This window comes from Trichosurus vulpecula, chromosome 9 (genome assembly GCF_011100635.1).
Source record: "Trichosurus vulpecula isolate mTriVul1 chromosome 9, mTriVul1.pri, whole genome shotgun sequence".
NCBI classification, from domain to species: domain Eukaryota; kingdom Metazoa; phylum Chordata; class Mammalia; order Diprotodontia; family Phalangeridae; genus Trichosurus; species Trichosurus vulpecula.
The window spans coordinates 21,483,827-21,499,251 of NC_050581.1; the positions used below are offsets into that span (position 1 = coordinate 21,483,827).

Below are 15,425 nucleotides of genomic sequence, written 5' to 3' on the forward strand. Positions count from 1 at the left end.
TGATCCTGAGAAATGGACTTTTTTTTCAGCCTCAGCAGCACCTTGTGAGTCTGAGAGTTCTTAGGTTCCTAAGTTAATGATGACTGCCAGGTGAAGTGCTTCCTGAAACTAGGCTTTGTGGAATTTATTAATTTGAACAAAAGATATCATTCCATATATTAGTTAGTAGAGTGATTGTAGGGAGGAGAGAGAGGCTGAGAGACAGGGCTTAATAGCATCTATGGTGCTTTGTCTCTCTTCCCATGTCATCATTACAATATATAAAAGGTGCTTTTAGTTCTCTGTATCAGTTAAGGTTTGTGGTTCATAATTCCTATTTATATGGCTATTACCCTAGGCCAGTACCTCTTTGTCTTTGTCCTCAACTATTTTAAAAGTCCAATGATATGTCTTCTTGCCTCAAATCTTCCTCTTCTCCAAGTCATTTTCCTCATATCTGCCAAAGAGATATTCCTAGAGTGAAGGTCTGATTATATAGCCCCATTGCTCAAAAATTCCAGTAGCTTCCTATTCACTATAGGATCAAATACAAACTTCTGTTCAGCATTTAAATTGACTCCATCTTTCCAGTACCATGCCAGGCCTGGTTGAGCAAAACCAGTGATAAGAGCTCAAGTACTGGAATACAGTGAAACACTTGTTTCATAAAATACAACAAAAACTTATAGCAAGGGATTAAAAAAGTATGTAACTATGAAAAAATAGATTCTATAACCTACCACATTTAATACTCCACAAACAACTACATCAAACTATATTAGAAAGGTGGGCAGAGCCAAGATGGTGGAGTAAAAGCAGGCACTAGCTTGAGCTTGCCCCTAAATCTCTCCAAATATCTGTAAAAAAAACTCTAAACAAATTCTTGAGCAACAGAACTCACAAAATGACAAAGTGAAACAAGTCTCCAGCTCAAGACAACCTGGAAGGTCAAGGGGAAGAGTCTATTGCATTGTGCTAGAAGTTGAGCACAGCCTAGCATGGGCTATGCCAGCACAGACCAGGGGGAGGAGGTGTCAGGGCACTTAATCACTGGCAGCTGTGGCAGTTTACAGACTCTTAAACCCACAAATGCCAAAGACATAGTAAAAGGCCAATGGGAAAACTCTCCCAGACCTGTGTAAAAGAGAGTGTAGTCTGGCTCAAGACTTGGGGTGGTAGAGGTGGATGCAGTGGCAGCAGCAACAGGCAGCAGCAGCTGCTGCTTCTGGAGCTCAGGTCCACAGACAGTGGGGGGTGGAGGGGGATCAAGTATCTGATTAGAGCAGGAGTGCAGTGATCTCTTTGCTGACACTGAGGCAGGATTCTCTTGCTTTGCACTGCTTGGATCTGGGTGGCAGTCCTGGGGTGAGGAGGAATGCTGGTGTTGCAGAGCTTCTGGTGACTGTGGAGAGAGGGAATCCTCCTCACAGTTCCAGGGCAGAGAAGAGTGCTTAAGGTCACTCACAGACTAGAGCACAGGCCAGAAGAGGAGTAAACATCTCCCCTTGGAACATACCACCTCAGAAGAACTGAAAATTTACAGGTGGCTTCAAGTAGCTCAGGAAAATAGCTGTGCAAAACCCCTGAAGCTCGGGACAGAGCAGTCTCTACTCTGGATGCAAATTCGTACCTTAACCAAGAGGTCAAAAGTCAAGTAAATGGCTGGGAAAATTAGCAGACAGTGTAAAAAACTGAGACTATAGAATCTTACTTTGGTGACAAAGAAGATCAAAACAAACAACCAGAAGAAGACAACAGTCAAAGATCCTACATCCAAAGACTCAAAGAAAAATACGAATTGGTCAAAGGCCATGGAAGAGCGCATAAAAGATTTTGAAAATTAAGCAATAGAAGTAGAGAAAAAATTGGGAAAATAAATGAGAGGGATGAAAGAAAATCACAAAAAATGAGTCAACAGCATGCTAAAGGAGACCCGAGAAATGCAGAAGAAAATAGCACCCTAAAAATAGACTAACCCAAATGACAAAAAATGCCCAAAAAGCTAATGAGGAGAAGCATTCCTTAAAAAGCAGAATTGGCCAAATAGAAAAAGAAGTCCAAAAGCTCACCAAAGAAAATAATTCCTTAAAAATCAGAACAGAGCAAATGCAAGCTAATGACTTTATGATAAATCAAGAAATTATAAAACAGAACCAGAAGGATTAAAAAATAGAAGAATTAGAAAAACCACTGATCTGGAAAATAGATCAAGGAGAGATAATTTAAAAATTATTGGACTATCTGAAAGCCATGATCAAAAAAGAAGAACCTAGACATCATCTTTCAAGAAACCATCAAGGAAAACTTCCCTGATATTCTAGAACCAGAATGTAAAATAGAAACTGAAAGAATCCACCAATTGCCTCTTGAAAAAGATCCCAAAAGAAAAACCCTTAGGAATATTGTAGCCAAATTCCAGAGTTCCCAGGTCAAGGAGAAAACATTGCAAACAGCCAGAAAGAAAGAATTCGATTATTGTGGAAACATAATCAGAATAATACAAGATCTAGCAGTTTCTACATTAAGGGATTGAACAGCTTGGAATATGATATTCTGGAGGTCAGAGGAGCTTGGATTAAAACTGAGAATCACCTATCCAGAAAAACCGAGTATAATACTTCAGGGAAAAAATGGATATTCAATGAAATAGAGAACTTTCAAGCATTCTTGATGAAAAGACCAGAGCTGAATAGAAAATTTGGCTTTCAAATACAAGAATCAAGAGAAGCATGAAAACGTAAACAAGAAAGAGAAATATAAGGGACTTATTAAAATTGAATTGTTTGAATTCCTAGATGGAAAGATGCTATTTGTAACTAATGAGACCTTTCTCAATATTAGGGTAGTTGAAGGGAATATAGAGAGAGGGCACAGGGTGAGTCGAATATAAAGGGATGATATCTAAAAAATAAAATTAAGGGGCGAGAGAGGAATATATTGGGAGAAGGAGAAAGGGTGAGGTAGAATAGGGTGAATTATCTCACATAAAAGAGGCAAGAAAAAAAGTGTTATAATGGAAGGGAAGGGGAGGAAGTGAAAGGGAATGAGTGAACCTTAAACTCTTCAGATTTGGTTTAAGGAGGGAATCACATACCCACTAAACTGGGTATCTCATCCTACAGGAAAGTAGGGGGGGAAGGAGATAATGGGGGAGAGAGAATGGTGGGCAGATTGGGGGAAGAGGTAGTCAGAAGCAAACACTTTTGCAAAGGGATGTAGTGGTAATCAGGGTGGAACTTTTTGCTATTCTTCTCAAGTGCCTTTAATGATTTTGGCCTTTGTTTGAAGGGGGCTGGTAAAGTGGGATATCTTTTGTCTTGAAATGTTTCTCAGCACTAAGACAATTGGGAGTCATTGATTGGAAACCATGTATATGGTGGTACTAGGGATTAACTAACTTTCCCACACCCTAAATGGGACTTTTCACTGTTCTTTGTTTGAGTGCTTCTCAGCACTGAGGTAATCAAGTACCCCAGGGGCCTGAGACAGGCATGTAAGATCCGAGGTTGGCATTTGACTTCTTCCTGGCACCCTCGATTACTGGCTTGCCTTAATGAGCAAAGTCCCAACAACAAAAAAAAAGTCCAAATAAAGTTCTCTTGGGGGTGTGTCCTCCTCACACTGCTCCAGTCCCCACTTCCAAGTCCTGAGGGGCATCTGGGCAACAGAGTCAACAGGGTGGATCCTTGGGGGTCTGCAGCACTTCCCCCTCTCCCCACCATAGACAACTCTGCCACACCCCTGGGTCCAAGCAACAATCCCAGGGGAGGGGAGCAAAAAAAACCACACACACTCAGCACCTTGCTGCAAAATTTTTATCTTGCCTTCCAGCTGAATTATGAGCATTGGGGTTCTTCCAACGAGTGAACCCCAAGCAAAATGCTAACCTCAGAGTACATATACACTTCTTCAGAGTTAGAGGTCATCACAGGTGTGTGACTCAAACCAATGTGACCTAGGCCTTCCCTGATTAAGCAGGTTATCAAAGACTCCCAATTAAAAGACTCTAGATTAAAAGAAAGGCAAGACTCAAAGGCACTTGATTGCCTTAGTGCTGAGAAGCACTCCAAAACAAAAGACAACAAAAAGTACAACCTTACTTACCATTACAGTGGATGTGATAGAAGTTAAGGTGTTCAAGAAATATTTTGTGTAAAATCTTGAGAGAGTAGCTACGTGGTATAGAGTGTAGGATCTGTAGTCAGGAAAACTCATCTTCCTGAGTTCAAATTCCACCTTAGACACTTAGTTTTTTTTTAAGGATCACAACCCTCTTTGCCTCAGTTTCCTCATCTACAAAATGAGCTAGAGAAGGAAGTGGCAAACTGCTATCTTTGCTAAGAAGACCCCAAATGAGGTCACAAAGAGTCTGACAAGACTGAATAACAAGTCATCAAAATCCTGGGAGGGTAAAATATCTGGGTAATTTAATTATCTCAGGATGATGGCAGAAAAAGTGTTGGGGAACAGAACTGTGAGCCTGTGTCCAAGGCACAGAATAGGTAAGGTAGATAAAGTAGATGGTAGTGACAAAGACTGGGAGAGGTGTTGCAGTATACAGTCAAATAGTAGGCACTTCAAAGGAGAGGTTGTGAAGTGATGGAAGAAGAGTATGAGAGTAGAAGTGACAGAAGAATAATTAGGACTATATTCTCTGTTTATCACTACATATAGACCTATTTAGTTTGAAACATAAGGTCCCTTCCTACCATATTTTTGGGAACTACCCAGTAATTTCATTTGCATAGGGAATTCCTGGTACAGAAACTTTTATCAATGTTCATCAGTACCTGCACTGAAACTTATAGGCATTGAGAGATTAATGAGTTGGGCTGTTCCATACAGCCAGTGTGTGTCAATGTTAAGACTTAAACATAGTTCTTTCCAACTCTGAGAGCAGCTTTCTATCCACTGCTATGCCTTGCCATCAGACAGCTCCCTAAAATACTCTAGCGGCAGCATTGGTGCCATTGACCTTCATGCAATTCAGATGCTCACTGTAGCCCTGAAAGTCATCTCTATCTATTGTCTTTCTGCTAGACTGAATAATCTTCCATGAATGTATAATAAGACAATATTTTCTCTCCTACATTCATGGGAGTTGAAATAGAAAATGTGTTCACTGAGACTCAGAAAGCATATTTAGTGGTAAGTCTGCCCTAAAATTCAGACCTTATTGGTAATACAGGAAACACCTGTGGAAGAGTGCCAATTCTTGGTCTATTAAAGAGCACTGCCAGATGTGAATGAAGGGCAGAAGGACAGAAATGAGTAAACTCTGAATGCATGTAAGTGAAGGTGAGCTGTGTTAGCTTTTGACATTCCTTTTGTGAGGAAGCCAAATACCAGTCCCTGCTCAGCAACTCTGAACTATGACATGATCAATTGAATAATTTTTAACTTCAGACCTCCAGTTCTGGGAAATTATATTAAACACTTTGTGAAAAAGCTTTTTCATTTCACCTGTATCTATTTTAAGTGTGTTAGTTAGAACTGAAGGTAGTATTTAAACTGAGAATATACTGATTTAGACAGTGGCATGCTTACATTGTTCTTGATCTTTCCTACTGATTTTCATTATTAGTGACTTAAAAAAATTCTTTAGCTAACTGTTACTTGGTGAGTTACCATCTTCTTTCAACAATTTGTGTGGGTTGATAAAGTTTTCTCTGCCTCCAGAAGGAAGATCATAGTAGTTAGGTGGGGCTACAATGTGGGGAGAAATCAAGGAAAGGGGATGGTTTCCTATCACAAGCATCACTGATTATGACCCATTTTTGTCCACAGTCTGACCTTTTAGAGAATGCTAGTGGAATGTTTGAAATGAAGAGAAGGTTAAAAACTGGCATCAAAGGCAAGAGGCCTATCCATAGTAGTTTGTGGTTTCTTAGAAGTTGGGGAGTAGAGATAATGCCCCCCACCAAAAGCTCTCATTTGCTTTCCTATCTTCCACTCTTTCTTATATCAAGCACCAAAAGTCACATAAAGTATTCCTTCCAATGAGAATTGTTTTCCTCCTGTCACAACTGGGTTGTGTCTACCATCTTGTTACTTGATTTGCCAACTAAATTTGGACTTTCTAGTGTCCTCACAGTCTTCCCTTTATCTTGATTCATCTTTTATAGACTAATTTTGCATCTCACTTTAGTGACCTTCCCGCTGGTTTCAGGATGCTTATATAATATTGAATACCATCACAATTTAGGACACGTGATGTATCAATTTAACCTTACATCTCCCAAGAACCTTCCTTGAAATTTAGCCCCACTGAGCAAAGGGTTTAAAGTCAGTTTCTATATATCACTATGTTCAGTTACTTGTTAAGGTAGGGGAAACTTGACAGCTAAGAAATGCTTTTGTAGACAAAATGCAATGGGGGAAAGAGCTGAAGCTATCCTTCTGTACTGAATCAATGTTTGTCAGCTAATTTCTCTCCATGTACTCACGCTGTATTGATAAGTAGAACTAAGTTGGTTTATGATAGAATGCTGTTGCGCGATCCCTTCCCTTTGACAAATTTCTTAACAAGAACAGAAACAAAATGAGTTCAGTGTTCTATACTAGCCTGCATCTAAAATATTTTTTTTTTCTGAGGCTGCTTTGTTTTTTTTAATTCTTAATATAGAAAATTATATTACCTGATGAGTACATCCCACTAAAATCTTTGCTTTGAAGTCAAAATAAGCAAACCATAGGACCATTTCTTGGATTTCTACTCTTCAAAGAGCCAAGTCATAACTCTATAGTTATTGCCAGTACTCCTACACCTTTTCTTTATAATGGCTTCTATCCACCTACGAGTGTCATTACATGGAATGCCCTTTTCCTGCTCTAGTATTTCTGTATTTAATAATGTTAGAGTATCAGGCAGACAGAGAATGCAGTTTTCTAACTTTAATTCTGAGAGTGAGGGATAAATGAAGTGTGGCTGTGATCAAGTTAGGCAAATAAACACAGCAGGTCAAAACTCGGTGTGTGCTCCAGGAACACTAGTGAATAATATGAGTCATATTGCTGTACCTGAAAATTTTATCCAAAAGAAAAGGAGTTCAGAGAGCAGTCTGTTTCCAGTTCTATTCCCCCATATACAGAGTTGGGGAAATCATGAAACTCTATGAATTTTGCCAACCTAGAAATGCTTTACATTTCTCCTTGTTATTTGGTGCACATCTTCTAGTGATCTAGGGAATGGCTGTGGTTGTGGGAGTGGTAATTTGGTTTAAAAGGAAGTAGCCTCAAGCTCCCTTTCTTTCTCCATCAAACTGTACTGTGAACTAAGAAGCTGATCATATCAACAAAAACATTGTTTGAGCAGAAAGAGGTTCTATTGTTAACATTTTTTCTGTTAATCTGAAATATGGGAGATATATCTTTGGCTGATTTGAGTTGACTGCCTAGCCATCAATTAATCAGGCATTTTTTGACCACTAACTATAAATCCAGCTCTGGTACCATGAGTTTGCTCTGTCAGAGCACAAAGCCTCTGGCATGGACATGTCTGAACAGAGAAGAACATGAACATTTTCTTGTTGCCTATACACAGCGTGGTTGCACCAAATTAGGTAGTATGGGAATGTGTAACTATTTCTGTGTTCCTGGAATTGTGCTCCAGATATGAAAGAAAGCATCCTTCTGTTGGCTGGTTATAGCACTTTTAGCATGTTTATCTTCCTGGTGTTGACTTGTTATTTTTGGCCTCTACTTTGTTCTTGCCTTCATCTCTTCAGGCATAGTTTGTTCCCCTTTTTCATTGACATAATACTGAAAAAGCTTGCAATCTCCCCTATGGAGAGTATTGCTCACTTAATTCCCAACTTATTGCTCTTCCTTGGTGACCTATGTCTTTAGCCATGATGTCTAACCTATAGGCATACCTCAGTAACTTTCCACTTTACTCAGTAGCTATTGTTTTTGTAACTTATTTACAACCTATGTGTCTGTTGTGTTGACAAGTACTTGTCTCAACCACTTTCTGTTTATGATTTACTAAGACCATGTGAAATCTCATATTTCTTGGCCTTCCATTCTCTATCTGTTGGTATTTTGGAATAACTACTGTCATGGAGAACAATATACTAGAGATATATGCTTGCTAAGGTGATCACCTCCATCATAGAAGATGTCTTGTGCAAAATCCAAATAGAAGAGGTATTCTGTACAGATGATGAATTATTCTGAAGCCCTTCTCAGCTCCAGATGCTCCTGTCTGCAGATAAAATTACTTCAATTGCCCTAAGTCCAAGAATGCTACAAGACATTCTCAACAAATCTATGGCCACTCAAAATAAAATGTCTTAATGTCTTAGGAAAAAAAGGATGATGAGTGCTTGTTGCCCATACTATGCTATGTAGCTAGATGGAAATCTCATTGAGTTGGTGCATTAGTTTATCTTGAACATGTGCTGCCAATGGACAATGAGTTGGGCCCACAATTAAATAGGAAAAGGAGAGCAGTTTAGATTGCATGTAAGACATTATCCCATGCCTTCAGTGATCCTAAGATACTTCTACACATATGTGCATGCACACATGAAAACATGCCCCCAACCTTTAATATCTACATGCTTCTAGTGATGGCATGTGATTGAAAATCATGAAATACAAGAAGATAATGCTATTTGGTTGATCAAGGAAAGCCATAATCTCAAACAAATCATAATTTCAAGTGATTCAAAAGAAAATTGAAAGGAAAAAAGGAGAGACAAATGGTGAGTGTTAGGTAGAGAGCAACATGTTAACAATGCTGATTTTTGACAAGAAGTGGTATAAAATATATCACAAAGGAAAAATACGAACAAAAAAATGTGGGCTAGCCATGTGGTGAGAGCAAGGTGTAACAAAAGAGACAATTCAAATGCTTCACTAGGATGTTAAGCAATTAAGAGAAAGTCCTCTGGCACATTGGATTTATGGGAGGACATTGATAAGAACTGCACAAAGTGAGAAGGCTTAGAGGGATGATAATCCAAATACTTTGCAGAAATACCCACTTTGATACGATTACATAGGCATTAAAGTATCTAGGTATATGTTTATGCGTATATATCAGTATATTCACATGTACAAATATGCACACATATCTTTATGTATTCATGCACATGCATGTACATAAGCACATCTACACTGTACAGAATCATAAGATGCAGAACTGGAAGAAAACTTAGCAATCATCATAGCTCAATATGCTTATTTTACAAATGTGAAAACTGAGGCCCAGAAAATGTCATTTGGTTTTGCATTAGTTTATACTTGACTACATTGAAGTTTTCTGTCAACAGTTTGCTGCCTCCTTGCACAAAAAGGTACAATTTTCTGCCATATACTTTTCTAGGATTGGAGTCAGGAAAATCTGAGTTCAAGTTCTATAAGACACTAGCTATGTGACGCAGGTCAAGTCACTTAACACTTCAGCTTGTTTCCTCCTCTATTAAATGGGGGTAATAAGAGCATCTACATTACAAAGTGGATATGAGGGAGGATCAAGTGAGGTGATATGTGTAAAGCACTTAGAAAACTCTAGAGCACTATATAAGTGCTAATTATTAATTAATATTATTGTTATTATTAACATCATCATCATAAAAGTCCAAGTTATCCTGCTACAAACGACAACACTATGCTGGGAACTATGGTTATAAAAGAATACGAAACCTGCTCCTGGCTCTTAAAGCATTCATAATCTAATTTGAGATTAAGACACAAGCCTATTATAGGACATATACATATATACATATATATATATATATGTTTTGTGTGTGTGTGCGTGTGTGTGTGTGTGTATGATAGCAAATAATATCAACCTAAATTGTGCCAAGTTCTGTGTTACTTTCAGGAAGTCGTGGGTTCCATGTTCCTTATGATGTTGTAAGGACATTTGATTGGTGGGATAACAAGACAAGAAAGACTAAAATCCTCACATAATCATGCCTGGTAGAGACAGATTTAGAAAATCAGATAAAAGATCAAATGCATAGACATGAGTCAGAAAAAGGAAAACCTCTATAGCTATACAACCTGGATAGATGATTCAACAGCTGACACATTCCACTGATGGCAATAAGCCTCAGAGACTCAGAGGCAGACAACCTCTGATGCTAGTGATCTATTCTGGCCACTTATCTATGCTTTGGCACAGCAGTTTATTATTGAATTAAATGTGCTATATGACATAGTTATGATAGTTTCTCATCCATAGAATTGAAATCACCAGACTCTAGTGTTCATTTGTTTTTTTATTTATTTTATTTTCAATTAGTGGAACAAAAGAAGCATTTCCATAATTTGCTATTCCCTCCAAACATACAAGAAAGTTATGTAAATTTCTTTTTTTCTTTCCCCCCCACCCTGAAGGCTGTCATTAGACACAATTAGGTATATATATGTAAAGTTATTATATACATACTTCTATTTATCATTTTTTCTCTGGATGCAGATGGTATCTTTCTTCATATGTCCTTTATTTTTAATGTGTATTTTTAATAGTCAAAATGACTTACTCACTCAAAGTTGTTCTTAAAACAATATCACTGTTACTGTATGTAATGTTCTCCTTGTTCTGCTCACTTTGCATTTCATCATTTTGTGCAAGTCTTTCCAAACCTTTCTAAGATCATTGAGCTTGTCATTTCTGATAGCGCAGTAGTATTCCATCACAACCATATACAACAACTTATTCAGTAATTCCGTAATTGATGGGGATCTCTGCAATTTCCAGTTCCTTGCCACCACAAAGAGAGCTGCTATAAACATCCCACTCACATTCAAAGTTAAAATTACCATTTGTGAACTTCCCTCTATCTTATTTTTACTCACTATTTTCTTTCTCAACCTCTCTTTTTACCCTATCCCTATTATCTTAACTTCTCCCCCACCCCCACTTCACCCACCCCTCCAAGAATCTCCTCTATCCCCTCTCCCCCAAATTCAATCCACAGACTCCTCCAAAAGTCCCCTACTTCCTCTCTCCCACTCCCAAATCCCAATCTACACACCCCTCTAAAAGTTCTTCCCCATCCATGTCCCCCAGTTTTTTCACCTCTTCTACACCCTTCCAGATGTACATGTTGCTTCTCCTTCAACCCAAATGATAGTAAGATTCCAACATTACCAGCCCTCCACCTCCACCTGCTTTCTTTGTATTAGTTCTTCCTTTCATGACTTATTTTTATAATATAATTACTCTCTTTTACCTTTTCCTACCCAGTTTTGTTTATCAGAATCACTCCATCATATACAACTCAGTCCCAACCTTTCTTTCAAACTACCTTAGTAATGATAACAGTTTTAAGAATGCTGATAACATTTTTGTATACATAATAAGTCAACAGTTTGACATTAATGAGGGCCTTGTAATTATTCTTTAATGTTTTCCTTATTTCTTCTGGATCTTTTATATCAAATCTTCCATTGAGTTCTGGTCTTTTTTGTTACAAATACCTGAAAACCTTTCAGTTTGCCAAATGTCTATTTTTCCCATTCATTTTAAAAAAAGAGTTCTGTGCTATTCCAGGGTTTTTGTTTGTTTTGTTTGTATAATTTTACAGCCTTTGAAAATTACAGAAGTTGTAATGATCTAATACTATTTTTTAGGTTAAATTATTTGTTTATTTTTAGTTTTTCAACATTTACTTTTATCAGATTTTGAGTTCTAAATTTTATCCCCTCCCTCTTCTCCTTTCTCACCAAAACTGCATGCGATCTGATATAGGCTGTACATGTATAATCATATTAAACACATTTCCACATTAGTCATGTTGTGAAAGAAGAATCAAAACAAAAGGGAAAAACCACAAGAAAGAAAAAAACAAACAAGCAAAAAAGAGAAAATGGTATGCTTCAATCTTCATTCAGACTCCATGGTTCTTTCTCTGCACGTGGGTAGCATTTTCCATCACAAATCTAAACATTCCCCCCCTCCCAACAACAATCCAGGGGAAATTTAAAAAGTCCCATAAAGATGCCAATTCAATATGGCCTCTACCCTGGCACAAACAAAAGTGGAAAGATAAGAAAAAACTGAAAATGACTAAAATGGGAGAGTTTTGAGAGGCTGGGGCATTGTTCTTGATCTGTACTCTCCAGGAGCAGTGCCTGTTCCATGCACTGATGCTGCTGGATGCCTTGTGTTCTCAATGCTCTCTCCCTTCTCACCCCACATCCTTCTGTGACATGACTTATGTGTCATGGAAATCCTTCATCAGGGTCTTCCTTTGTTACTCAGCTATGTCTATCTGATTCTTCAAGTCCCCTTTGTCATAGCTATCTGCTCACTCCACCTTCCATAAAAGATTCTCATTTTCTGCATCCAGCTGGGCCTGCTGGTACTCAAATAATTTCTTCCTAGGTCTACATTCCATGTAGCATGCATATGAATGTGTGTACTTCAGGGTATAATTATAGGACCTTTGCCACATTCTGCAGATACTGCCATTCAGTCTAAGTCCCCAGATTGTTTCCTGGATCTTCTCATGACTTTGCTGGTATATCTGTGCCTCTAGCTACATTCAGACTCTTACTGTGATTTTCCTACCTCTCAAAGTAGAACACTCTGGTTTACAATATCAGAATTTTCTTTGTACTGACCGTATTCATAGTATTCACTGCCATGGGTCTTCCAACCTCCTAGACACATCCAGGAGAAATCATGTTTATGCTTAGAACATTGCATGTGATTGCAGCTTCCATTCTTCTCAAGACAGATATTGCACTTGGGACAATAGTCTGCCATTTCAGAGTTGTCTATATACTTTATAAACCACTTCCAAATTGTGGTGAAGTCTGTAAGAGCCTGATACATCTGAAGACACTTAAAACAGAACACCTCATTGCATCAGTTGCACTGTACTTGTCAAGCTCTAGGCTCCTGTACCTGGACAACCATGGGGCAGTCTGCACCAGGACACAGACAGGGCTGATAATGGCTCTCCACATGGCCCAGGAAGAGGTAGTGCCTGTATTTGTCTTTCAGCTTTCAAGTTGGCAACTCAACTTTGCTAGGTAAGTTATTCTTGGATGCAATCCCAGCTCTATTGATTTTCAAAATGTAATGTCCCAGGACTTACGGTCTTTTGGAGTGGAAGCTACTAGGTCTTGTGAAATACTGACTGTATTTCTGCAGTATTTTAATTGTTTCTTTTTTCTTGTTTCTTGCAATATTTTCTCCTTAACCTGGGAAATTTTTAAAATTGGCTATGACATTCCCATGAGTTTTCTTCCTCAGATCTTTTTCAGGTAGATTTTTTTTACCCTCTTGTTCTAGAACTTTAGGGCAATTTTCCTTAACAATTTCTTGTAATATTGTATCCAAATTATTTTTTTCTTGTCATAACTTTCAGGCAGTCTCATAATTCTTATATTGTTTCTCTTTGATCTGTTCTCTAGCTCAGTTGTTTTTATAATGTGATTTTCAGATTCTCTTCTATTTTTTCTAGTTTTATTATGTTTTGATGTCTTATAATGTCATTTGATTTCTCTTGTCCAGTTTTAGTTTTGAAGTACTTATTTTTTCCCCTTAAGATTTTGGACCTCTTTTTTCAACTGGTTAATTTTCTTTTCAGAATTTTCTTTGATTGCTTTTTTTTTCCTAATTTTTCCTCTCTCTCTCTCTCTTATTTGATTTTTGAATTCCTTTTTAAGTTCTTCCAAGAACTCTTTCTGGTCTTGTGACTCTTTGGGGTAGGAGTAGCTTTTAAAAATTTCACTATCTTCATCTGAATATGAACCCAGGTTTTTTTTAGTCAAAGGAGCTCTCTATGGTTGAGTTTTTTCCCCTTTTGCTTAGCTCGTTTTTATTTTGTTTTATTTTATTTTTAGTAGCTAATTAATGTAATCAAGTTTTAATCCTGAGTGCTTATTAATATAATCAGGTTTTAATCCTGAGTTGTGGGTAATGTTGCCCTGGGCCTCAGGTCCTCCTTATTGTTATTTTCAGAGTTTTGTCCAGGGGTTCAACCTCAGGGGCTCCTTTCCTCCCCTAAGCCAAAGTTAGTGCTTCCAGCCACACTGTCCTGAAAATTTTATTGCTCCCCACAGTACTGTACTCACCTCGCCTATGCAAGCCCTGCCTTTCCTATAGCCACAGCTCAGAATCATCTTCTAGGCCTGGCTTCTGGAAACAGTGTGAAGGTCCTTTCCCACTAAGCAGTGTGCTGTTCTTTAGATAAAAGTTTGTGAGGTAAAATTTTGTGAGGTGTAAGTTCCTGAGGTGTGAGGTGGAAGTTAGTGAGGTGAAATTTCTTGAGGTCCTGAGTGAAGTAAAAGTTGAGGTGAAATTTAAAGAGGCCTTCTAAGCTTCCAGAAAGAGCTGCTCCCATATCTGCTATTTGTTGACTCAGTGGAGTTGGCCTGGAGGCATCTCCTCTTAGCTAAAGCCAAACCTAAGCCCCTGGAGCTTCTGTCTTTTCTGAGGTCCTCTCAAGTTGTCTTAGGAGGACAACTACTTTGCCCCTTTATTTTTGCTGCTCCTTGTTCATTTCGTGGTAACTTTCTGTCTGTTTGTGGAGGAATTCTAGACAGCCTGGAGATTTCTGACCTAGTCTGCCATCTTCCCAGAATGCCCTCCTTCCTGGACACCCTCCCCCAATTTTTCATTTGTGCAAATTTCTCTATTCTCTTTTGGAGCATGCCCTTCATTTTTGTTTCTAGGGAAGAATGTTGTGTCTATGTGTTCTAGGAAAATGGAGATTCCCAGGGAAATAGATCAATTAATCTTTTGTCTGTCTTTGGCCAGAGATCTGGTTACAGCTGACCAAGATGTGAAGGAGGACCCATTTCTGATGAAACATGGCTCCAGCCAAGACCAGGTTCTTTTAGTAAGGAATAGCTTCAAGATGTCCTCTCTCATCTTTTAAAAGACCATAGGATTTAGAGCTGGACTTGACCTTAGACTAAGGTCTAAGACTAAGACAACTAAGGTTGGGGGAATTAAATGACTTGCTCATGGTAACATGGTAAGTGTCAAATAAGGAAACCTCCCACTTATACACTCTGAGTGCTATTAGGAACCTGGAGGTTGATGAGGACTACAGTAATGAAGGAAGGCTTTATGGAGAAGAAAGAAGTTGATATAGGCATTGAAGGATGAATAGGGTTGTTAGGGAAAAAGAACAACAGGAATGAAGGAGGGGCATGGGAATGACCCACAATGATGTAGGATGGTTAGCAGATCAACCTCTAAGAGCACAATGTGTACTACACTATCCATGATCATACAAATTCCTACATTTAATGCCAGTCCCATTTACTCTCCTATATTTATATCTCTGGTTTCTCCCAAACATTCTGCTGCTTACAACAGCTCATGGGAAAGAACACTTCCCTTCAAAGAAGAGAGCTCATCTTCCACAGTCTGCCTGCTGAGGAGAATCCTTGTAAAATGGAATAGTTCTCCACTTTATGAGATTTCTCCAGCCACTGTCAATGTGAAGAAAGGGATGGCTGTCCATCTT

The 15,425-nt window shown here is 38.5% G+C and overlaps 1 pseudogene; it reads right to left on the bottom strand.

Moving 5' to 3' along the window:
• Positions 1–12,152: 12,152 nt before the first annotated feature.
• Positions 12,153–15,425, bottom strand: part of LOC118832045 — a 59,017-nt pseudogene continuing 55,744 nt past the window's right edge.